The following is a 24,010-nucleotide window of genomic DNA, read 5'->3' on the forward strand; positions in this document are numbered from 1 at the left end:
AACCGGAAGGAAGTTGCTGAGCCTCATCTGCCATCCGCTCTTGGCCCAAGGAAAGGGCATTTAAAGCAAAGGGACTTAATGACGAACCTGGGCCCTAAGGGCTGGGAGGCGAGCTCCCCTGCTGTGAACTCCGATGAAAGAGCCGCCCCTATTTGCACACAGAGACCACAACTGCTAGTGACGTCCAGCGAGTTACAGTTCACAGAGCACCTGACCAGCCGCCATCTCGCATCGGCCTCACAGCAAGCCTTCGTGGACGGAAACCTGAGTTCGCGCTTTTGCCTTTCCACGTTAGGAGTTTTGTGGATGATCCGAGTGGAGTGGGCACTGGGGCGGCCTACCTGGCACCCTTCCCAACAGGACCTCACCTGGTGGAGGGAGCCTGCAGCTCTCAGTAAAACAGCCCGTTCTCCCAGCCTGACACTGGCAGAGGTGGCACATGTGGCGTTAGGAGAAGTCCCTTATGGGGCTTCCAAGGGAGGTTTCTGCATCCCCAAAAGAGAACCACAGGAAACAGGCTCCTTCTTCCTTAGGACTCGGTCAGAACTTTCCACCCTCTCCCTATCAGCCTGGGAACGTGGAGAGGAAAGGGACCCTGGCCAGCACTGGGCTCCATTCCACTCCCACCCTAGTCCTGGCCACAGCTTACTCCATGCCACAGCCTGAAAGCCAAGACCAGACTCTCCCGCCCAGCCGCTGTCCTTGTGTGACATTCAAAATTCAGAAGGCAGAAGCCAGGTGTCTACAAGCAAGCGAGGTCTCAGAGAAGGCAGGGTTTTCGGAGGCAGAGGTGGTTCTGCAGCCTGCAGCCACGGCCGTAGCTTCTGATGCCCACACACCCGTGGCAGGCTCATCCTGCTGGGCTCAGAGCCGTCCCAGGATTGATGACTGCACGTGCCCATTTCCGCCAACTCCATCCTGTTCTGCTTGGCCAGCTGCCATCCCACCACGGCCAACAAGGGGCCATGCCCCTGGGGTGTCACTTTCCCATGGGACAGCATTCCAGTCTTGGCACTGCCTGCCACCTGCTGTGTGGCTTTGAGGAAGTCCCTAGACCTCTCTGAACTTCAGCCCCTTCTCCCGTCACATGGAACTTTGATTCTCAGTAGACAGAGTGATGACGGTTAAATCAGACACTGTCTGCACACACGCTATGTAAACTGCAATTAGGAGACAAGTTCTGTGATTCTTGTTAATAAAACAAATGCCACACAAAAGTCAGACTCAAATCAATGTAAAACAGTTGATGAAAACAGCCTGTGTATTAGAAAACAAAACACTCAGCAACAACTTGGTGTCACGGAGTGAATGCAGCCAGCATCTGCAGCTCCGCAAATGGGCAGCAAGAGCCCAGACCCGGAATGGGGTGGATGTGACCTAAGGAGAGCGCAGGGCCCGAGGACGCCCTCCAGCCATGGTGACTGCAGTTCACGGCCATCTGCTTCCTTCCGGTCATGGCCGCAGTAAGAGCCACTTCGTGAAGGAGACAGGTACAGGTGGCAAGAGGTGACCTGGTTCTCCAGGACTTTTCTAAAAAGTGCATTCTCTCCAGGTGGCAGCCTGCAGAGGGAGGGAGAGAACAGATGTGACCGCCAGCCGACTGTCCCTAGTGCTGGCCTCCATGGGTGCCACTGAAGAAAGTTAGTCACCGGGGACCATGGAGGGAAAATAGCCCACGTGTGACCATCAGGCTTTGCTGTATGGAATTCTGACCACCTGCAGCGGAAGAGACAGCCAGCGACCCAGCTCAGGATGCACAGACCCTGTGACCACTTGTGTCAGTGTTGCTGGGGACAGTGTCACAGGCATTAAAGATGTGAGAGGACAGCAAAATGCCACGAGGACAAAGCCAAGAGAGTGGAATTTCATTTCAACACATGTTCTTCCAAAAGGAAGGAACATTTCTGTCGTCTTGTTTGCTTCTTAGACTATTTTTAGAGCAGCGGGTTCCCACTCAGGGTCTGAAGTGAACAAACTTGAGAGGAAGGTCCAGAGATTTCCCATCGCCCCCCTGCCCCCTCCCCCACACCTGCACAGCCTCCGCCACCGGGAGGCACATTTATTATAATTAATGGACCCACAGAGACATGTCATTGTCACCCAGAGTCCACAGTTTACATCAGGTCCACTCTTGGAGTTGTACTTTCTGTGGGTTTGGACAGATGTGTACTGACAGATATCCACCATTATAATTTTCACTGCCCTAAAAATCCTCTGTGCTCCATCTATTCACCCCTCCCCCACCTGGACAACCTGATCCTGTTACTGTCCCCACAGTTGTCCCTTCCCCAGAATGTCACATCATTGGATTCACAGTATGTGGCCTTCTCACACTGGCTTCTTTCACATAGTCATATGCATTTAAGGTCCCTCCATGTCTTTTCATGGATTGATAGCTCCTTTCTCTTTGGTGCTGAATAATACTCCGCTGTCTGGCTGGACCAGTTTATTTATCCATCACCCACCGACCTGCTGCCAATGAGGAAAGCTCACTCGAGCTTTGGTAAGCCAGAGTCTGGGGGAAGGGAGCAGGAGCAGATGCCCAGAAAATGCCGTCTCCCCACCGGCTCATCGCGGGACTGCTGACGGGGGCGCCAGGAAGAGGAATGGGGCATGTGACCCAGCCCCTCCGAGGACAGAGCTCAGGGCTGACGGGTTGTCGCCTGATGTCTGCACCCACCCTCCCTTCCTTCCTTTCCATGAAGGCACCCCAGTGAGGTGCAACAGGAAGTAGCCAGGGAGGAAAGACCTGCGTCCCCACATGCCCTGGCAGTCCCAGGCCCACACGCCCCTCCTCGGACCGGGGATCTGCGTCGGGTGTGGCCAGAGGGTGGATCACAGAAGTGTCCAAGTCCTGCCAGCTCTCACCTGGTCTCCCATTCTCCATCCTGTACCTCTGTCGTCACTCTTGCCAGCTTTGGGCCATCGGACAACCCAACGATCACAGCCTCTCTGTTGGCGGATGACCAGGCCACCCTCCACGCCAGCCTCCCCAACCCCTGACCAGGGACACACCCGGCTCTGCCTCGGGCCCAGAACACACTCCTGCGGGGACCTCCTTCTTCCAGCCCCCATGTACTCCCTCTTGCTGGGTTCCCATGAACCAACCCGGTAGGAGGGAGAGCTCGTCCGTCGCCCCGAGAGCCCAGCATGGCCACAGCCTCCCGTCCACGGGGCGACCGTCCCCTCCCTCTGACCAGCGTCTGCCTGCTTGCACGCCCAAGAGAGCAATTCTCCCTCTGGGTCTTCTCACATCTGTTTGTTAGGATTAAACTTTAGGACGGTAAGTCAGCTGCCCAAAGGTTCCCGAATGTGGGTGGGAAACCTGGGGAATATCGCTAAATTCCACCAGGAGGAAAGTTCTGGAAAGAGGCAGATCTGCATATGCCCCCACCCCAAACTACCAAGCCCCTTAAAGCCAATCTGGAATTCTGGATTAGGGAGGCACCATTCGTTAGCATGTTGGTGGCAGGGGAGTGGCAGGGTCACTTGGAGGCAGGGGTGCCCACAGGGCCACATCGGAATCATTTTGGGGGCCACTGAGATTTGGGCAATGGGAGACAAGAGAGGCCCGGCGACATCTGTGCCCCCCGGGATGCAGCAGAGGAAGAAGGGGCTCCAGTCAGCACGAATGGTCTTGCCAGCCCCATACCCCCATCCTAGGGGACCCCTGTCCGATTTGTCTGTGTCCTGAGCCGGCCTGTGTGGGGACCCTCCGTGTCTCCTGAAGGGAACAGAAGAGGGAAAAATGAACACACGAACTCTCCACACCAGCTCGTGTCACCTGCGCCAGTAGGTGTGACTGGTAAGGAAGCGCAGGACGGGGTGTCAATGTCAAGTTTCTGCGTTTTCCCTGACACCCTGGCAGGTACATTCGGACTTCCGTCCCCATTTCTGCAGAGAGCTGAGCTCACAAGAGAGAAAACACCCTGACGGGCGGGAACTCGTCAACACATTCGCTGTGCCTGGCAGTCCCCTGCGACTTTAATCAGACATTACTTTGAATCCATCCCATGAGTGTTACAGCTCCTGTTAGACGGGCTGCGCTCTCTGAGAACATCCGGGAGAACGAGCAGCAGGAGACGCGTGTGCAGTGGCCATTGGCGGGAAGGAGGAAATATAAAACAGACACAGAGGCAAAATACTGAGAGAACGTGGGGCCAGCAGCCCCTCCCCCATCCCTGCTATGCTCTGACAGGTAAATTACCGTATGTTGCCATATATAATGTGCACTTTTTTGCCGAAATTTGTGAGGGGAACGTAATACATGGGTAGTACTAATTCCATATCTATATAAGTGTTTTTAATGCTTTTATTTATGCTTATGAGTTAAAAGTGTAACTAGAAATCAATAACAATATCCGTATGCAAAATAATATCCTGGAATACGGTAATCGGTTTTGTTGAACTTAGGACGAACTTGCAATGAGGAAGAGTTCTTGGCCTTCTATGATGTGTAAATATCGTAAATTTGTTACCGGTACATAAAGTTTCTTGTACCATGTATCTGTCCTTGTGTTTTGTAACTATTTGTTACATAAAACTTCTTGTACCATAATATGTTAAAAAATAAACGCTAAAATTCCTTTATAATACAAAAAAACAAATACCTAAATGTAAACAAATACTTGAATTAAAAAATTAAAACAAAAGATTGTTTCCCTGAAAATTGGGGGGAAAAACGTGGGCGCAAATTATACACTGCAAAATACGGTACATTACTTTCATAGGAGCACCTATGGAACCACAGCAAAAATTACAGTGTCTCTCCATTTGCTTCCTAAATACCTGCTTGCTAACTAGGCAAACAATATTTGGGGACCCTCAGTCTCCTTATATTTGTAATATAATAAAAACATCAACAGTAAAAAACAAAGAAAAAAAAAGGGACAATTTGGATTCAACCAAACACCCTGAATGTTATTTCCAACAGTCTGAGCTAGGTCAAACCAACCCCAGGTCAGAAGGTTTACAATTAATCGTCTCTGATTTCTCCCTTGTTCTATCCAAGAAAAGGTAAAATTAGCAAGTTTCTAAGTACTTTCAGTGCTTTGCTGAAATACAGGTGACGTTTTCATCCAGGAAGCAAAACTAACTGCCAAGAAGAGGGTGACAGAGGCCAATTCCTCTCCCTGAACCAGCTCTTCTCTTCTAGTGCTTGTTTCCCGATTCTCAGCACCCATTTCCCCTGAAGCCCTAAGCCAGAACTTTCTGGAAGGTAGGCCCCTGGTGCATGGGCACTGCTCCTCTCCAGACTGAAAGGCTGGGTGACAGTAAAGAGTCCCTCAGTATTCGTTCCTGTCTGCTTTTGAGTTCCTTACCAGAATTTCAATGAATTCCATTAAAAAAATAAGACAGAGAAAGAGATGAGAGTCCTGAGGATATGCTGGGGTGGCCGTCTGGAGGCTCCCCAGGAAAACTTTGAAAAGCTTTAAAAAATAAAAAGCCTAGAATCCAAATATGAAGAAAGCTGCCTGGAGGTCCACCTATACCAGCATTGCTGTATTTTAACCCAGGAGGGGTACAGAAAGCAAACGCAGCTGTGCTTGGTGAGTTCCAGGCGTGAGGCAGGTGTGGCTGGGGGACCAAGGTGAGGTGGGTGGAAAGGGCCAGGGCAGGGAGCTGCCACCCCAGGAAGAGGGAGCCCCAACAGGGGCGTGCATGCAGGGAGAGGGCACAGAGGTGGAAGTCCAAGGGCAGGGACGGAGTCCCACCCGGAAACCCTACTCCGAGGCTGTTTTACAAACCCCAGCAGCTCCAGTGGATGTTAGCTGCCAAGGCGGGGCTTCCCCACCCTCCCTCGTGGAGTCCAGGGAAGGAGTGGGGGGACATCCCAGACAGGCATGAGACAGTCCGCCTCGAAGCAGCTCAGGGGAGAGCGAGGTGGGCACAGCAAAGGGGCCACGGGGCCATCTTGGGACAAGAAAGACTGACTCTGCTTCCCCCTGTGTGTGACCTCCAGCGAGATATTTAACCTCAAGCCTCAGTTTCTTTATCTGTCAAATGGGCTTAATGCCACCCACCCGGAAAGCCTGGTGGGAGGCTTACAGAAACAACGTAGTAAGACACTCGGTACAAACCCTAGACATGAGTGCTCAGCAAATACAACGTGAAACAACCAGAGGCCACGGTATGCATACGCACACACAAGTACACATGCACGCAGACACGCATGCACATGCACACATACACACATACACCCTTACTGAGGTTGAGACAAGAGTTTACTAAATTTTGGCATATCACGGGCCAGGAATATCAAGAAAAAGAAATGTCATGATGCCGTGAGGATGCCCAACCTTTCACGTTCCCAGGTAAAGGTATTTTGAGAAGTGAGATGCTCTATCACCACCAGTGCCTAACAGGAAGGACACGCGCCCTGATGTCGGGGAAACTCATAGAGTACAGCCCAGTCCTTCGAATCCAGTCCACCGAGCTTCATGACGAACTCCCTCTCAGGCCCTGACTCTCCTCACTGCACCCCAGACTGAGGAAGCTGGTCAGGAACAGGCCAGACAGGGGGCAGAGCCTGGAAGCCGGAGCCAAGCCGATCCCCAGGGCGTGAGAAATGTGTCTGCCAAGTACTGTTGGGGACCTGATGGCAGAACATGGTGGGCGGCAGGGCGGGGGCTGCAATGTGCTGTTCTGATCAAGTCACGTTTGCACTGGATGGGGAGCACCCCAACCGGGCCCATCAGAATGCACCCAGCCCACTTCTGGCCTCAAGTAAACCCACGTGCGCACAGATGCCCCCATGGGGTGTGCGTGGCGGAACGGGATGCTGATTCGCTTTGACATGACCCTGGAGAGGAGGGTGGTGCGCGGGGACCAGCCAAGCGCAGTGCGGGAGGGTGTCGGCCTTCCCATGTCACACAGCACCACCGTGAGCTCGGCCTCCGTGGGGTCCCACCTGCTCTCAGAATCCGTCACAGCCATGGAGAGGTCACAGTCCTGCCCAAAAGCTCTTAGTGGGGAAAGGGGATAAATCCTGCCAAAATCGTGTGCAAGACTGTGGGTGCACACGTGGACGTACACTTTTCACATAAGACTCTCATCGGATGCTCACAAGTCTGTGACCCTCAAATGTGACAAACAGCTGGGTTAGACACCTTCCGAGGGGACTTTCAGCTGCACACCTCAGTCCTAAGGTGTCACTGGGGGCTGTCTTGTAAATTCATCCCTTGACAATGTGTGGTCTCACCACCCTAGAAATTCCAGGCATGGTACCTGATACTTTCCATTTGAAATTGATACCTGTATTTGTATTCACGTTAATATGATCTGATTCAGTCATCACCTCCGACACCTGTCTTCCCAGCAGGCTGGATCTATGAGCCTCGCTCCACTGGGCAATTTCCACCCACTCGGCACGGGCTCAGCAGACAGAAGACCCAGGCTCCAGCCAGAGCAGCCTCATTCCACACCTGGACGCAGGTTCACCTGCTCTGGCAAACACACCCAGCAGCCTCAGGGCTGGAAGTGAGAATGACGTGGGGAACAGAGGCGCCAACAAGCTCGGCCTTTGCCCACAGTTCCATCACGGCACCCAGATTCCCTCATTCCTTTATTCCGCTCTTCCGGAAAACAGTTTGTTCCAATTTCTCACTCTCATAAATGGTACCAAGTGGAACATCTAGGCTCACAAACCCACTTCACTCTTCTCTCAGGATAAATCCCCAGGGACAGGATTTGGGGACCAGAGAGGGTGACCACACTCTTGTTACACGGAGATTCCGACACTGCATAAGGAAAGTGCTGTCACTTTGCCATGGGTTAAGTCATCACATGTGCCATTTGGGGCATTAGGCGTCAACAGCGTTTCTGAAATATCAGAGCGTCCCCAGCACGCAGTATGACACAGGGCAAGGCCAGCGTGAGCACCCGGACACTGTCTGCTCCTCTGGAGCAGATCTGCGACCTTCCCTTTCTGGTTCTTGTGAGCCCGCCAACTCCCACGGAAACATGTGAGCAGCTTTTCAGACAAAGTGTATTTGTCGTGTCTTTCATTTTCTGTACTTTGTGCAGTTGTGACATTTGGGGGCGGGACTACAGACCCGGGGAGAGGCCGTCCCTCCCAGGGCACCACACACTGGGCACACTGCTGACGACCAGTCCAGTGGGTCACAACCACGATGAGAGAGCCCTTCAGGCCCACCAGGATGGCTGGGATCAAGGAGACAGACGGTAACAGGCATGGGCACGGGCGTGGGGAAATCAGAGCCTCAGACAATGCTGGTGGGGACGGACGTACAATGGCACGGCCACTAGGAAAACAGACTGGCAGCTCCTTCCAAGGTCAAACCCCGGGCTACCGGCTGACCCGGCAACACCACTCGGAGGTTTGTACTCAGCCGCAGTGAAAACTGGGTCCACACAAACACCCGTCCAGGAGTGTCCATGGCAGCGTTACGCCTAACAGCCCACATGCCATCAGGGATGATGAGCAGGTACGTAACATCCCTGGGGGTCCGTCCACACAACGGAATGTGATTCCACGAGAAAAACGTGGATTTGGCCCACAAGCCATCGTTTGCCACTGACCCCCGAGGCGCCCATGTGGGAGAATCACATCACTTACAAATCGCCATGGAAGAAGCGAGTTCCTGCCCAAGCCCTGTCCTTGCGAATCCCGTCTGATCTCACATCTCCACCCGGGAAGGTCGCCCAGAATGTCAGACATCCTCTGGTGCCTGCCGACTCGTCACTAGGGCGGTCTCATTACACCCTCGGGTGGGGAAAAATAATTTAAAGCAACACCAAAGAGCACTTCAGGAAAACGGACTCCTGGAATTCAGTCCATCTAACATCTTCAGTGGTCCTGAGACTTCATAACACTGTAAATTAATTCCGTTACTCCCAACTGGAGCCCCGCTGCCACTAATTAGACGATACCCGGGCTACTGCGCTACCACGCGAGGGGGAGTTTCCTTTTTCGTTCTGAGTGGCGGTGGGAGGTGATCATTACAAAAGGCTCGAAACCCTGAACCCACGCAGGTTTATTATGTGATAACTGTCTCCACTGTGAGATGACACTGTAGGGCGGACATGAGGCACCCACAGGGGGCGCTCGTCATGAATGGAGGCCCTTAGGACACTGGGAGGCCACTAAGGAGCAGGGTCCCTTTGTGGCTTCCATGGGGGCAGAACTGGGGCACCTGAGGATGCAGCTGAGACGGAGTAAAAGCACCCAGACCAACCCTGGCCTGATGGATGATTCTGCCTCCGGCTCCGCCCCCCCCGCCCCCCCCCCGCACGGCCTGAGTCCACAGATCAGCCTCTAAGAGACCGAGACCTTCCCCGTCCACACCCCCAGGGCCGCCATCCTTCCTCCAGCTGAGGCCCTGGGAAGCTCTTGTTGGGCCAACCTCCCAATGCACAGCCACTCCCCGTCCTGGAGATGGCCACCTGTGTGGCACAAAGAGGCCTGGTTTGCAAACCAAGGTGACAATAAACTTACTCCCAGCCTTTGTGAGCTGCCCACACTGGCTTCTTGCCATCCGTCCCCTTGTATATCGATGGCAATCACATGGTGGGGACTGAGTGTCCCCACCATGTGGGTACCAACAGCAGTTCTCTAAGAACAAGCTTGAGGCCCAGCCCTGCCAAAGGATTTCCGGAGGAATAGGGCAGCATGCCATCACTGACCCCAGAAAGGTGACAAGCAGAAGCTCAGATCAAGGTCCTTCTCTCAGGAAGAAACCCGGAGGAGGGAGAGGGCCCGGGTGCCCACCGAGGCTGACAGAGGCTTGATCTGGTCACGAACCACCAAGGCTGGCCTGAGGCAGATGTCCCCAAAGGCAGAAACACAGTGCCCCGCGGGACCCCAGCTCTGCCTCCAGAGGCCACTCTCCATGCACGCTAAGCGCCACGCCAAGGAGGTCAAAGGCAGCCGTTACTGACAGCGTCGTGTGGTTCCACCAGCACCTGGACCTCCCCAGGAGCCTGCAGAAGGGTCCTCTCTCTGAGCCTCTCCTGCCTCTAGAACAAAGGAGCGGACCACATCCTCCACCAGAGTCATGCGCTCTCGTGTGGACCCAAATGACACGGCTCAGCTGAGCGCCTGTAAATGAGCGGGGACCGCGTGCCTGCCAGTGTTCAAGCAGGTGATTCCTTGACAAGCGAGCAGCATCTCCATCAGCTGGAGACAGGCCCTGCCTACGTCACAGCTCCACAGAGCCTAGACCCAGGCCCTACCCCTGCCAGAAAACGCCTGTCCGTGCCCAAAGGGGCGGGGGTGGGGGTGGGAAGGGCAGAGGCCACGTGGACGGAACACGGGGAAAGGCTTGGCCAAGGGCAACGAGGGAGTCCAAACTGGATTTCAGAGAGGACGGGGCTCTGCGGAGCTGCTAGCAGGCGACCCCCAGAGCCCATGGTGACCAGGACCAGGGTGGGAGCAGGGGCTCCAACATTCCGCTCTTGCCTGCAGTAGGTACTATGTCCCCAGGACACGCACTCTCATTGGGGTCTCAGTGTTTTCAGGACAAAGCCCAGATATACAAGCAGTGTGTGTATATAAACATATACACAGAATTTTCATAGTATTATCGTTTCATAGGATTTCCACAGTATTATAATTTCACTGGCGTGGACAATTAGGAAAACATTGTCTATATCTTCTTGGACAGGCGATAATAGAAAATGATTGAGAAACACTGCCCAGAGGGGTCTGAACCTCATGTATCTTCCTTTTGTGGTCCCCAGTACACAGGGGACAGGCTGGGAGGCAGGCCGTGGCATCAGAAAGAAGCCAACGTGTGCGGAGCCTGGGCAGTTCTCAGCACCACCGCGGCGTGCGTGAGGAAGGCATCGACCTGCTGGCAGCCCACCTCCTCGCCTGCGAACGGCGATAATTCCACTTTCTTCACGAAGTCAGTCATGGTAAGCATCCACGTTCAGGCAGCGTTCCGCAAACTCCGATTTTAAGCCATTGTTACAGATAAAATGATACCCGTGGAGCAAACAGTAAGAGCTCCACACGGCACAGGGCACAAGACAGTGAGCTCAGGGCATGTCTTGATTCTGTGGAACCAGAGGTCATGGGCTTCCCTCCATTGCTCCCTGCACCCGGGCACAAACAGATGTTCCCTGGTCTATGCAAAAATGGAGAAGTGCACCCGTGGCACCCCCTCCACCATCTCTCCTTAGCCAAGTCCATAATGGGCACAGCAGCTAGGACAGCGCTGAGTGGACACAAAAAGCCAAAACTGGGGCCTTGAGCCGTGGTCTCACTAAGTCCCCTCAAGGTGACATTAGCTGGGCACCAACAAGCAGCTTTGTTTCCCCAGCACCACGAGTAACTCCAGCCACCCTCTCCCTACCCTAACACAAAACTGGGGGCCTGACCATGAGGGCCTGTCTTCGGGACATGGGGCAAAGGGGTTAGGGGACCACACCGTGTCAACAGCGACTGGCTCGCAGGTGACAAAGGAGCAAATGTTGTAACTCACCAGAGAGGCTGGCAGACGGGGCCCCACAGAAAGAGTCCTTCAAACAGGAACTGTGTGCACTCCAGTGGGCCAAGGCACGAGGCTGGGGGGAAGTGGCTTCCAGAGCTGTGAAAATAAGGGGACCAGGACATGGTCAGAGGCTGTCAAGAGGCAGAATGTCACTTCAGGTGGATCCTGCCATCTCTGAGCTGAAAACCAGGGATGACACTCTGCTTCCAGAAAGACTGAGTACACACACTTTCCCTGATTCTTCCCAGAAGGAACAACTAAAATCTCAGGATGCTGCAGAGAAATCGGACCTATGCCTCGAAAGGTGGAGAGGAGAAGGCAGCCAGGCCAGGGGCCGTGGCACCGGAGGAAACACAGGGCAGTCAGTCCTTTGGGTTGGCTCTTTGCCTCATATCCCAGACGTGGTGCTGAAGATGCTGGAAACCCAGAAGCAGCAGCAGAAGCCGACAAAAAAGGCTGCAACAAATGACTGTTCTCTCTAGCCAAGGGACCAGCAACATGGCAGCCTAACAAGACAATATGATTAGACAATAACCCCAGCCAGGCACCACAGGAAACACGGTGCACCCACACTACCAACCCCGACCCAAAACGGCAGAGCCGAGTAGGGAGCCTGGACACCACCCTTGGGGGACTGGAAGGAGGCTCCCCAAACCCCCTTGGGGTGGTGTCAAATAAGGCCAAGGAGGGAGCTGCGACTTTCATCCCCACCAGCGAGTGCTACCAAATGCTCCTGTCACTCTGTTGTGCTAGCACAGGCCACACAGGAGCCTGGGTTTCCACAGCCACGTGGCACTGACAAGGCACCCCGCCCTCACCCCACTGGGCTGGCGTATCAGAAGAGGACTCACAGAGTCAGGACTTTCTCCAGCACCAACAATAATGAGGCCACGCCCACCACGGTTCCAGTGGAGACCACACGGGGAGCAGGAACCCACAACCACCCCCCAGCAGCAACAAGATGCTTCCCCCTTGGGTAACAGCAGGTCAATCGGGGACCCTGGACTTGTACCTCCATCTGGCAGTAACGCGGCAGCAGCCCCCTTACGTGTGCGAGCAGTGTCAAAGAGATAAGCCAACTGAAACAGAAGGTCTAAGTAAGACCCACAGTTCCATAACATAATATGAAAAAGCACATGCTTCCACTGGAAATCATTCATCGACCCAAGAACCAGGAAGATCTCAAATGGAAAACAGACAACCAGCAGGAGCCATCACTGATAGAGGTGTCAGAAGCAGCTACACATTTAAAGCAGTCAAGATAAGAATGCTTCAATAAGCAATTATGAACATGCTAGAAACAGATTGAAGAAAAAAAAACACAGAAAACCTCACAAAGAAAGAGAAAAAGCTCAGCAAACAAACAGAACAATAACAAGTGGGGATGTTAAAACTGAAAAATACAATAACTGAATGGACTCAGTCAGTGAATGGACTCAAGAGGAGATTGGTGGGGATAGAAGAAATAAATGATCACTGATCTAGAACCTGAAACATAAAATTACCCAAACGAAACAACAGAAAGAAAATAGACTAAAAATAAATAGAGCCTCAGGGACCTGTGTGACTGTAACAAAAGATGCAACATTCGACTCATCGGAGTCCCAGAAAGAAAGAGAGGGGTAAATAAGACAAAGTACTCAAAAATACAATGGTCAAAAACTTTCCAAATTTGGCAAGACACATAATCTACAGATTCAAGAAGCTGAACCCTCAAAGAATAAAGTCAAGGAAATGTACACCAAGATGCATCAGAATTAAACTTCTGAAAACTAATAATAACCAAGAAAAAACTTGAAAGCAGGCAGAGAAAAAAATACCTTACAGACGGGGGAAAACAACTGAAGTGGTGGTGTATTTCTCGTCAGAAACCATGGAGGCCAGAAGGAAGTAGCACAAACTTTTTCAAGAGATGAAAGAAAAGAGCTATGGGTCTAGAGTTCTATGTCCAGCAAAAATATCGAGTAAGAATAAAGGGAAAACCAAGATATTCTCAGATGAAGGAAAACTAAGAGAATTTGTCATCAGCAGACTTATCCTAAAAGATCGGCTAAAAACTCTAAACAGAAAGGAAACCATAACAGAAAGAACCTGGAACATCAAGAAGGGAAAAGAACACAGTAAACAACCGTGTGCGTAAATTGAATAATTTTTCCTCCCCTTCTCAAATTTTCTAAATTACGTTGGACAGCTGAAGCAAAATTTATAATGAAATCTGAGTTGGTTTGAAATGTAGCTAGAGGAAATGTTTAAGACATTTATATTGTGACATAAAGAGAGAGGATAAAGATACATAAAAGGAAACAAAGTTTGTATATTTTTACTCAAACTGGTATCACAGTGGATGGTGATAGTTACGTGTGCAGGACATAATGCCTACAGCAACCACTTAGAAAGTTACACAAAGCTCCAAAACAAAATTACAGATAAATCAAAATGGAATGCTAAAAAAATACTGAAATAACCCACAACAAGGCAGGAAAAACATAACAAAGAAATGAAACATAGACCAAAAATGGAAGACTTAAACCCTAATGTATCAGTAATTGCATGAAACGTAAATGGTCAAAATACACCAGATAAAAGATAGAGATTGGCAGAGTGGATTTAAAAAGGCTTTAAAAGAGCCAACTATAAGAAGTCTACAAATATTCACTTCAAACATAATGACACAGGGAAGATGAAAGTACAAGGATGAGAAAAAGTTATATTGTGCAAACATTAGCCAAAGGAAAGCAGGCATGGCTGTATTAACATGAGATAAAGTAGACTTCAGGGCAAAGAAAACTACCACAGAGAGGCACGTTATATTATGATTAAAGGGCAATCCACTAAGAAGACACAGCAATCCTAAATGCATGGGTGCCAAACAACAGAGCAGGAGACTATGTGAAGCAAAAAGGAACAAAACTGAAAGGGAAAAGACATGAATCCAAAATTAAGAGTTGGAGACTTCAACAGCCTTAGCTTAAAAACTGATAAAATAACTAGACAGAAAAACCAGCGAGTATATGGAAGAACCCAACCATCCCATCAGCCAACAGGATCTAAGCAATATTTATAGAACACTCTACACAGCGACAGCAGAATACACATCCTTTTCAAATGCTCGTGAAACCTTCACCAAGGTAGACTATGTCCAGAGTCTTAAAACCTCAACAAATTTAAAAGACATGAAATCATACAGAGTATGTTCTGTTACCACAACAGACTCAAACCACAAATCCCTAACAGAAAGGTAACAGAAATCTCTAAATACTTTGAGACTAAAACAACACACTTCTAAGTAACCCACGGGTCAAGGAAGACATTTCAAAGGACGTGTTTTAAAAAACACATAGAACTGAATGAAAATAAAAATAAGACATATCAAACTTTGGAGGACACAGCTAAAGCAGTGTTGAGACAGAAATTTATAGCACTAAATGCACACAGAAGGAAAAAAAATCTCAAATCAAATTCTAAGAACCTACCTCAAGAAGCCAGCAAACGGAGAGGACAAAAAAACCCAAAGCAAGCAGAAAGAAGGAAATAACAATCTTGGGGGCAGGGGGTGGAATGACACTGAAAAAGGTAAAGTAAATGAAATAATGAGTTGTTTCTCTGTAAAAGTCAATAATATTGACAAAACTCTAGCATAACTGACAAAGAAAAAAGACAGAAGATCAAACTAGCAATACCAGGAATGAAACAGAGGACACTGCCAACATCAAAAGGATAATAAAAGAATACTACGAACAGCTCTACACACACACACATTTGACAATACCGATGAAATAAACCAATTCTTCAAGAAACACAAACTGTCACAACTCATCCAATACTGAATAGGTACTTGGAAGAGCCCTGTCACTATTAAGGAAATTGAGTTCATCATTTTAAAGCTCACAGTTTTGTAAGAAAAAAATCTCCAGACCCAAATGGTTTTGCTGGAGCATTCCATGAAATGTTTAAAGAAGAATTAATACCAACCCTACACAATATCCTCCAGAAACTAGAATAGGAGGGAATATTACCAATCCATTTTATGTGACAAGCACATCCCTGATACTAAAACCAGGTAAAGAAAGTACAAAAAAGAAAACTACAGTTCCATATCCCTCATGAATAGAGACATAAAATTCCTTAACAAAACATTAGCAGATAGAATTCAGCAACATATGAAAAGAATTACACAACCACGACCAAATGGGATTTATTCCAGGGATGCAAAGCTGGTTCGTTCAATATTTTTTTAAAAAATTAATAAAACAATGTAATACACTATTATCAACAGGTTAAAGAAGAAAAACCATACAATCATACTAATTAACGTAGGAAAAGCATCTGACAGAATTCAGCATCCATCTATGACAAAAAGTCTCCCAAAAATAGGAAGGGGGGAACTTCCCCACTTTGATAAAGAGCAGCTACCAAAAAAAGCATCAGCTAATATAACTACAAAGAGGGAAGAACTAAAAGCTTTCCCTCCATAATCGGGAACAAGGTAAGGATGGCTATTGCCATCACTCTTACGAATATAACATATTTCCCCGAAAATTAGACCTAGCCGGACAATCAGCTCTAATGCGTCTTTTGGAGCAAAAATTAATATAAGACCTGGTAGCATATTATATTATATTACATTATATAAGACCCAGTCTTACAGTAAAATAAGACCGGGTCTTGTATTAATTTTTGCTCCAAACGATGCATTAGAGCTGATTGTCCAGCGGGGTCTTATTTTCAGGGAAACACGGTAGTGCTGCACGTTCTAGCCAACTCAATAAGGCAAGAAAAAGAAATAAAAAGCATACAGATCATAAAGGAAGAACTTAAATTCTCTATTTGCAAATAACATGATTTTAGAAAATCCTAAAGAATCTAAAAATTAATAATAAACCTCCTAGAAATAATAAATTGAGTAAGGTCACATGATATAAGATAAACATATAAAAATCCACTGTACTGCCACACACTAGCAGTGAACACGTGGACACCAAAATTAAAAACCCACTTTTATAATTACTCACAAAAGTTACTTGGTGTAAATCTAACAAAACACATACAAGACCTGCATTCTGAAATCCACACAACACTGGTGAAAGAGATCAAAGAGGATCTAAGTAGAGACACATACCCTGTTTTATCAATTGGAAGACTCAACAGTCAAGATGCCAGCTCTTCCCAAACTGATAGAAGGTTGAATGCAATTGATTGACAGATTGAACGCAATTCCAACCAAAATCCCAGCAAGACATTTTTGTACATATAGGGAAGATTATTCTAAAATGTACATGGAAAGGCAAAGAAACAAGAATAGCTAAAAACAATGTTGAAAAAGAATAAAGCAAGAGGAATCACTCTGCCCAATTTTAGTTATATGACTACAGCAAGCAAAACCATGGGATTTGGGGGGAAAGATAGGCGTAAAGATCCACAGAACTCAATAGAGAGCCCAGAAAGAGACCTACAACTGATTTTTGACAAAGGTATAAAAGCAATTCAATGAAGGAAGGATCGCCTTCTCAACCAATGGAGCTGGGGCAACTGGATGTCCAGAGGCAAGGTAACGAACCTCTGCTTAAGCCTTATACAAAAATTAACTCAAAATGGGTCATGGACTTTAAAGTCAAATGTAAAACCATAAAACGTTTAGAAAAACACCAACAACTCATAGTGGGAAACCTTCCAGGTCGAGGGTTAGGCAAGAAGTTCTTGGACTTGATACTGAAAGCACAATCCACAAAGAGAAAAGCTGATCAACTGGGCCCCGTCAGAAATAAAAACTTTTGTTCTACGGGAGACCCTGTTAAGAGGGTGAAAACATAAACCACAGACTGGGAGAAAATGTTTGCAAACCACCTACCTAACAAAGGACTCATGTCTCGAATACAAAGAACTCTCAAAACTCAACAGTTTTAAAACAACAACAACAGTCGATCCAATTTAAACATGAGCAGAAGGCACAAAGGGACATTTTGCAAAGGAGGAAGGCTCGGTGGCAAATAAGCCCCTGAAAAGATGCTCAACATCATTGGCCTTTTTAAAAAATGCAAATTAAAAGCACAATGAGATATCACAACACCGGTGAGAAATGGATCAAGTGGCTCGCTCATGCATGGCTCGTGGGAGGACAAAATGGTACAGCCCTTCAGGAAAATGCTGTAGCGGTTCTTTAAAATCTCAACCTGCAGCGACATGTGCCCCAGAAATTGCACTCCTGGGCACATATCCCAGAGAAGTGCAGGCTTATGTTCACACGAATGCGTATAGCAGCTTTATCCACTAGTAGCCCAAACCTGCCAACCACCCCAGAGTCCCTCAGAGGGCAGATGCTCCATGCACAGGGGATGCAACTCAGCAGAAGAAAGGGAGCCGGGGCTGCACGCGACAGCCTGCGGAGCCATGTGAGAGAGAGAGCCCATCGCAAAAGGTCACTCACTGTGTGTTCCATTCCTGGGTAATTACTGAAGTGACAAAACTATGGTGATGGAGAAGAGATTAGGGGTTGCCAGGGGGTGACAAGCTGGGGGGACAGGGGGCGGGAGGAAGTCTGTGTGGCTGTCACGGGCAGCGCGAGGAATCCCAGTGTGATGGGAGTGTCCTGCCTGCTGGAACACAGGCCAGTGTTGCAAGATACGACTCCTGGGGCAAACTGTACAGGGTACAGGGGCGGCTCTGTATTATTTCCTACAATTGCAACGACTTTAAAAAGACAAGGATTTATTATTTTCAGAAGTACATTGTGCAAAACAAAACAAATGAAAATAAGTTCAACAGGTCTACCCTGTCACCCGGAACACACGATCCCACTGCTAGGCAAACACCTAAAACCGATAAAAACGTGTCCACGCCAAACACGTGTACACCAGTATGCCCTCAGCTGCGCCGTTCACAACAGCCAAAAACTGGCAGTAACCCAAGTGTCCATCAACTGACAAATAAATAAGTAAAATATGGTCTGTCCATGAAGTGGGCTATTACCCGGCCGCAGGACGCACGGCAGGGGGTGAACCCTGAAGACACTGCGTTCAGGGAAAGAAGCCAGGCACGGAGGACCATGTACCGTGTGGTTTCACGTACATGGAATGATCCGAGTTACATCCACCGGGACAGAAAGGAGAAGAGGGGTTGCCTGGGTCTGGGACGGGGGGGTGCAAATGGGGAGCGACTGTTCAGGGCTACGGGGCTTTAGGGGGATGGAAATGTCCCCAAATTGACTGTGGTGGGGCTACACAGCCCTGGGAACACCGAAGCGGGGATGGGCTTCTAGGAATCTTCCAAAGCATCCCTTGTAGACTGATCCTCACTGTCCCCCATCGAGAATAAGGAAATCACTGAACTACTTAAAAATGTTCACCTTCAAAGGCTGCCTATTTTTAGACACGCTCAGGATTCCTGGGAGACTGAAATCGTAATTGTGAAGCGTTCTGAAACAGCTCTGGATGCCTAAGGAAGCACCCGGGGCACAGAGGGGCCCCAGTGTCCTGGGCTGGGAGCCAGATTCCAGGAAGCCAACCCCGGGGCCGTGTGCCCTGGGCAGACGCAGCCTGCCCCGGCCTGGGGGCCTTTCTCTAGAAGGCGCCATAAGGTAAGAGCATGGTTTCTGCAGTCACTTGGGCTGCCTGCGATCCAGCTAATCCTGTGAAACGGAATAAAGGAGATGCCACCCCTGGAGTCCTGGGGATTAAATGAGCGAGCACAGGTGGGCACCGCCTTTCAGGCCCCCCAGAAACGGAGGAAATACCAACATTCTCCCCTCGTCCAGAAAAGCAGCTGGAATAGCGCCTCCCTGCAGGTCCTTCCCAGAGTCAGGAGGGACCTGCTGCCCCAAAGTGAAAACAGGTGTTCAAACAGAAGCTTGTCCACAACTGCTCACGGCAGCAACGCGCACAGTGTCGAAAAGTGGAAACAAGCAAAGGTCCAGGAACAGGGGGATGGCCAGACGTGTGGGCCATCCACGCGGTGGCTGACTCAGCCGTAAAAAGCAATGAAGCTCTGACACACACGACTGTGGCCGAGCCCTAATCATCCTGCTAAATGAAAGGAGCCAGACAGAAAAGACCTCCTCCTGTGGGATCCACTATGGGAAGCGCCCAGAACGCGCACATCCACAGAGACAGACAGCAGGCTGGTGGCTGCCAGGCCTGGAAGGAGGGGACACGGGGCGTGACTGCTAATGGGTATGGGATTTCCCTTTGGGGTGATGAAAACTGGAATTCTGGGAACGAGACAGAGGTGGCGGTTGCACAATGTTGACAGTGTGCTTAACGCCACTGAACTGTGCACTTAAAAATGGTTAATTTTATTATGTGAATTTCACCTCAATAATAATAATAATAATAATAATAATAATAATAATAATAATAATAAAAGAACCTCTGATTCTAAACAGCTCACGAAGGTCAGAATCTACTTTACCGAGTGAGGGGAAGGGGGAAAACACTGAAAACAGGGCAAAATGCCAACATTCTCAGGGGTGAGGAGGGGAGGAAAAGAAGTCTCTCATCTCCAGCTTTTGTCACAGGCGACCCCTGGGGCAGTGGCCGGAGGGGGGACACCGCCTCCCCACCCCACCGTGCTGTCCACACCAAGGCAGAGCTGTGCTGTCAGGACTGTGGCTTCATCTGATTTGCCCATTCTCCTGATGAGATAAGCGAGGCCTGAGGTCCCGCAGGTGTTGTGTGACACGGCCAGGACCAGAGCAAGGGGTCCGGACTCGCCCCTCTGCCTCTTTTGGGAAATCGCTTGTCCAAAACGTCGGACGGGCAAGAAGGTGGCTGTGGGCCTGGCTCATCCACAGCTCGGCTCCTGGGCCACAGGACGCTATTACCATAGTTCTCCTCCGTCTCCAGCTCAATTACCTGAGGAGGAGAGAACAGCAGTGCCGGCTGGAATCAGGTAGTAACAGTTACCGTGTAAAATTATTCGGCAACAAAGTTAAAATATTAATGACGCCTGCTGGCTGAGCCACAGAATCCTGTGACAGGTGAAAGCTTGAAACCCAACCTGGCATCTGCATGGTGGGTCATGTGGGTGAAGGGCCTGGGGGTCCATGGGCCACTGGGAGGGACTTAACATGGGTTCTCTCTCGGACACTGCCCGTGGTGGGTTGTCACAGGAAGGGTGACAATCACTTTGCACCTCCCGGGATCTTCCATCTGGGGAAGTCCTCTCCCAGTGACCCTGGACTTGGTCATTTTGAGACTTACAAACAGCCAGAACATGGGAGCTCGCGCTCTCTTGCTGTTCTTGGGAACTCTACGACCACCAACCGACCAAGCCGGGCTAGCCTGCCCGGTGATAAGAGACAGATGGCCCCAGCCAACAACCAGCCAACCCCAGACACGTGAGTGAGGCCTGCCCACCAGCTGACCACTGGTGAACTCAGGGGACCACAAGGACCGTCCAGGTGAGTCCCGCTCAAATGGCCAACTTGCAGAATCATGAGATAAGGATGAAGCCACTCCCAAGGTGGCACAGATGGTGCACACAGGTGGGCACCCAGGTGGGCACCCAGGTAAGTACACAGGTGACCCTGGCAAAGCAGATTTTACCCTGGTTGGTCCAACACCAGAGGCCCCACCCCGCCATAATGCAGGCTTTCTAGAAAGGGCCTCTAACCAAATTACAAACTTAATGAATAGCCCATCTCCTCCCAGGCCCTCCCCTTCTCCCTCTTCAATAAATGATGGCAGGATAAAATGTCATATGAACAAAAGCACATCGACGTCAGGAAAATCCATGTGAGGGCCAAAAAGGCCCAGATGGAATAGCACACTCCACCGCCCCACCCCCACCCGCCATCTGGGGCTCCTAGGGACGGAAGTGGGGAAGGTTCCCACTCTCTGAGAACCCCACTGTGGGACCCATCCTGTGATGGACAGTCTGCCGCCTCCATCCCACTCCCTGTGCACATGGGGTGAGAGCGGAGCTCTGCCAATGTCCCCACAATGGCAACAGGTGCCCTGGGAGGGGCCGCCGGGGGTGCCATCACCCTGAGGTCCTCTGTGAATTCGGCCCACACTCCCACAGCCCAGGCCAGAGGCTCCACAGAGAACAGGCGGTGGCGGGAGTTCACACACGTCCCGCCCCTGACCCCGAGGTCCCAACAGGACAGAGGAAGGGAGCTGACAGCCTCAGACTCAGACACCTACAGGAGGCACGGGCCGTCTCTAAACAGATTAGCACACACTGCCAATCACGACAACGAAGGCAGATCACAGTACACAACTGCTTGTTACAGTCATGACTGTGAGTAAACTCTCTTAATGCCCACAGCCATCTGAGATATGTCATTCCTGCGTTGTAAGGATGAACAAACTGGTGTTCAGAGACAGCCCCTGGCTTGTACAAGGTCACACAGCAGTTACGTGGCAGACCTGGCCAGGGAGCCCTTCCAGGCACCACAATGCACCACCTACCTCGGGGACATGCACCTGGGGACAGTGCAAAGAGTCCCAAGATTCTGGCGCAACAGCAGAGAGGGGAGACCACCCAAAACCCTCTGGGCAGAACAGCAGTGCCACGAGAGGCCGTGCACACAGGGCACTCGCTGAAACACACACTCCTGTCTCCCAGGTGCTGGCGTGCCCGAGTCCTTCAGGAGCATGTTTGAAAAGCTGAAGCCACCTGTGCCCTCCCCGCCCTCCCAGAGGTCTAGGGAGAGGGGCTACCCAAACACAGAGTTACAGGGGACAGATTTCGTCAGTAGGAGAGGAGCCAACTAAAGGTCTGTCGGAGAGGACTGTCCACAGATGGAGGCCACTGGGCACGCCAGAGGCGATGGACACGCGGGAGGGAAGCTGGACAAAATGCTCTCGTCCTCCCCGTTGTGAGACTGGCCTGGTTAAAACACATGATGCGCCAGCTGAGCTCAGAACCCCAGCTGGCGCCACTCTCTGGACCTCAGGGCCCTTCTGTACGACGGACACAGAGACCCGCAGTCCCAGAGGATGGTGTACACTCCACACTCCCCCAGCTCACAGGCCTGAACCTGCCCGGCACAGGTGGGCGATCAAGTGTATTCTGACAACGTCTGGAGAGAACACGCAAATAATAACAGTAATAACCAATCGACAAAGACACAGACAACTACTTTATGTGGCGGCATCGGTAATAGCAAATATTTAACAGCAGTTTATTTATTATGGCATTATTAAGGACATCTTTTTAAGAAATCGTTTTAGCCCCCAAGTGTGGGGCGTCATGGGGCTGGCGGCTGGTCTGTTACCTCGGAGGTATTTCCTTTCTCCCCGAAAGCATGAACCCCACCCCAGGCCACGGACCCCGCAGCCGAGCGTGGGTTACATTTTGCCGGGAAATCCCCCAGGTGTTTCACGTGACCGCACACACTGACAGTTTCAGGACTGTGAGAATGCTGTAGGGGGGTGTGGGGACAGAGTCCCAGAGAGCAGTGTCCAGGCTCTCGGCCTCACGTGGAAAGGTGCTGGCTCAGGTAGTAGATGGCCATCAGCTGTAACCAGTTAGCTGTTAGCCACGATATATCTGTTGTGGCTGAGCTAGCAAGTGTGGATTGCAGCTAGCAAGTGGGGTTGGCTGGTTGGCAGAGAAGCGGCCGGCGGATTGTGGCTCCTGCTTCCTGTGTCTCCAAACCAGCCGCCAGCGAGAATATAGTGGTATGACTCCCCTACCTATGGCTCCGTGGGTGTTCCTTTTTGGCCTCACCATGTCCTGCGTTCCTATGTGAGGAGTGGGACCAGAGACCCCACATGACAGGGGTCCAGAGAACTGTATGTCTGAGGCAGCAGTGAAGGTGAAGTCATGGTAATAATATTATCCCCGGACACTTCAGGTAAGAATTGAGTTCTCTAGGAGAGTAAACCCCAGAAGCTATTACACTGGGCTTCGTCTAGGGTTGGGATGCCACACTAAGCCCACTGGCCACAGGGTACAGAGGGGCCGCTCAGCCCTGGGGACACCTTGAAACTTACTAGGACCCTGGCCAGGGCTTCGTGTCTTTCTGAGGCCCGACATTCTCTGAAAGGGCTGGACTTTCATCACCAACATTCTGAACCTCCGGGGTTCCCTCCAACCTCAAGTTTCTCTGAGGCGGGGAATGCATCCCCCCTTGGGCAGATGATGACAGAGGTTCTAACACATCTCTCCTGTTCCTCCACTGAAGGCCCTTGGTGCTAAATCACAGAAAGCACATCTTTCTGGAAGGGAGCTGTGTCAGACAACAAGAAGGTGGGGGCCACAAGGAAGAAGCCTGGGGCGGGGGCGGGGAGCAAGAACTATGGAAGCAGATTTCAGCCCCCAGTAAGAAATGTCACAAACCGGAGCTGTCCCATAGGCACAGAATTCAAGCCACAAACGCAACTTTAAATTTCCTAGTAGCCCCATTTTTTTAAATGAAAGAAAAAGACTAAGTTGAAATCAGTATTCAGGACATATGAAAATTTTATTTACCCCGATACCTGCAAAATATTATCGTTGCAACATGTGGCACTAGCCATGTTTCAAGTGCTCAGGGGCCACGTGCAGCTGGCGGCCGCCACACCAAACGGCACAATTACACAGAACTGCTCAGCACTGCCCTGGTTCCCTCA

At 50.4% G+C, this 24,010-nt stretch overlaps 1 protein-coding gene across 17 annotated transcripts in view; it reads right to left on the bottom strand.

The window, feature by feature from the left end:
- SHANK2 (SH3 and multiple ankyrin repeat domains 2) overlaps positions 1–24,010 on the bottom strand; it is a 459,770-nt gene that overhangs the window by 418,780 nt on the left and 16,980 nt on the right. For 15 of the 17 annotated variants that reach the window (XM_074336891.2, XM_088789778.1, XM_074336890.2 and 12 more), the window contains exon 2: positions 11,448–11,552. The exons of the other annotated variants lie outside the window; for them this stretch is intronic. The gene's annotated coding sequence lies outside the window, so the exon portion shown is untranslated. The remainder of the gene's footprint in view (positions 1–11,447; positions 11,553–24,010) is intronic. 17 annotated transcript variants of the gene reach the window in all.

This window comes from Rhinolophus sinicus, chromosome 14, assembly GCF_057876585.1.
Source record: "Rhinolophus sinicus isolate RSI-liver-muscle chromosome 14, RSI-T2T, whole genome shotgun sequence".
NCBI lineage: Eukaryota > Metazoa > Chordata > Mammalia > Chiroptera > Rhinolophidae > Rhinolophus > Rhinolophus sinicus.